Raw genomic sequence first — 2,500 nt, 5'->3', positions numbered from 1 at the left:
CCCTGTGCCACCCGGGGGGTTCCAGGGTGCTGAGATGGCTGACATTTTGCTCCGCTCACGACGGTCACCGCGCGACGCAAGAACAGGCCAAAAACTGGCCAAACCGGCCCAAAAACGGGCCAAAACTGGCCATTTTTGGCTGCGCGAGCGAGCGGCGAGCGGCGGACAGCGAGCGAAGCGAGAGGCAGCACCGTCCCTGCTATACGAAAGCCCCATCCAGCCCTGTGCCACCCGGGGGGTTCCAGGGTGCTGAGATGGCTGTCATTTTGCTCCGCTCACGACGGTCACCGTGCAACGCAAGAACAGGCCAAAAACTGGCCAAAACTGCCCAAAAACGGGCCAAAACTGGCCATTTTTGGCTGCGCGAGCGAGCAGCGAGCGGCGGACAGCGAGCGAAGCGAGAGGCATCACCGTCCCTGCTATACGAAAGCCCCATCCAGCCCTGTGCCACCCGGGGGGTTCCAGGGTGCTGAGATGGCTGACATTTTGCTCCGCTCAAGATGGTCACCGCGCAACGCAAAAACAGGCCAAAAACTGGCCAAAACGGGCCAAAACTGGCCATTTTTGGCTGCGCGAGCGAGCGGCGAGCGGCGGACAGCGAGCGAAGCGAGAGGCAGCACCGTCCCTGCTATACGAAAGCCCCATCCAGCCCTGTGCCACCCAGGGGGTTCCAGGGTGCTGAGATGGCTGACATTTTGCTCCGCTCACGACGGTCACCGCGCGACGCAAGAACAGGCCAAAAACTGGCCAAAACGGCCCAAAAACGGGCCAAAACTGGCCATTTTTGGCTGCGCGAGCGAGCGGCGAGCGGCGGACAACGAGCGAAGCGAGAGGCAGCACCATCCCTGCTATACGAAAGCCCCATCCAGCCCTGTGCCACCCGGGGGGTTCCAGGGTGCTGAGATGGCTGACATTTTGCTCCGCTCACGACGGTCACCGCGCGACGCAAGAACAGCCCAAAAACAGGCCAAAACGGCCCAAAAACGGGACAAAACTGGCCATTTTTGGCTGCGCGAGCGAGCGGCGAGCGGCGGACAGCGAGCTAAGCGAGAGGCAGCACCGTCCCTGCTATACGAAAGCCCCATCCAGCCCTGTGCCACCCGGGGGGTTCCAGGGTGCTGAGATGGCTGACATTTTGCTCCGCTCACGACGGTCACCGCGCGACGCAAGAACAGCCCAAAAACAGGCCAAAACGGCCCAAAAACGGGCCAAAACTGGCCATTTTTGGCTGCGCGAGCGAGCAGCGAGCGGCGGACAGCGAGCGAAGCGAGAGGCATCACCGTCCCTGCTATACGAAAGCCCCATCCAGCCCTGTGCCACCCGGGGGGTTCCAGGGTGCTGAGATGGCTGACATTTTGCTCCGCTCAAGATGGTCACCGCGCAACGCAAAAACAGGCCAAAAACTGGCCAAAACGGGCCAAAACTGGCCATTTTTGGCTGCGCGAGCGAGCGGCGAGCGGCGAACAGCGAGCGAAGCGAGAGGCAGCACCGTCCCTGCTATACGAAAGCCCCATCCAGCCCTGTGCCACCCGGGGGGTTCCAGGGTGCTGAGATGGCTGACATTTTGCTCCGCTCACGACGGTCACCGCGCGACGCAAGAACAGGCCAAAAACTGGCCAAAACGGCCCAAAAACGGGCCAAAACTGGCCATTTTTGGCTGCGCGAGCGAGCGGCGAGCGGCGGACAGCGAGCGAAGCGAGAGGCAGCACCGTCCCTGCTATACGAAAGCCCCATCCAGCCCTGTGCCACCCGGGGGGTTCCAGGGTGCTGAGATGGCTGACATTTTGCTCCGCTCACGACGGTCACCGCGCGACGCAAGAACAGCCCAAAAACAGGCCAAAACGGCCCAAAAACGGGACAAAACTGGCCATTTTTGGCTGCGCGAGCGAGCGGCGAGCGGCGGACAGCGAGCGAAGCGAGAGGCAGCACCGTCCCTGCTATACGAAAGCCCCATCCAGCCCTGTGCCACCCGGGGGGTTCCAGGGTGCTGAGATGGCTGACATTTTGCTCCGCTCACGACGGTCACCGCGCGACGCAAGAACAGCCCAAAAACAGGCCAAAACGGCCCAAAAACGGGCCAAAACTGGCCATTTTTGGCTGCGCGAGCGAGCAGCGAGCGGCGGACAGCGAGCGAAGCGAGAGGCATCACCGTCCCTGCTATACGAAAGCCCCATCCAGCCCTGTGCCACCCGGGGGGTTCCAGGGTGCTGAGATGGCTGACATTTTGCTCCGCTCAAGATGGTCACCGCGCAACGCAAAAACAGGCCAAAAACTGGCCAAAACGGGCCAAAACTGGCCATTTTTGGCTGCGCGAGCGAGCGGCGAGCGGCGAACAGCGAGCGAAGCGAGAGGCAGCACCGTCCCTGCTATACGAAAGCCCCATCCAGCCCTGTGCCACCCGGGGGGTTCCAGGGTGCTGAGATGGCTGACATTTTGCTCCGCTCACGACAGTCACCGCGCGACGCAAGAACAGGCCAAAAACTGGCCAAAACGGCCCAAA

Source organism: Musa acuminata, unplaced genomic scaffold, assembly GCF_036884655.1.
Source record: "Musa acuminata AAA Group cultivar baxijiao unplaced genomic scaffold, Cavendish_Baxijiao_AAA HiC_scaffold_1136, whole genome shotgun sequence".
In the NCBI taxonomy this organism is placed as follows: Eukaryota; Viridiplantae; Streptophyta; class Magnoliopsida; order Zingiberales; family Musaceae; genus Musa; species Musa acuminata.
This window is presented reverse-complemented; position numbering follows the sequence as displayed.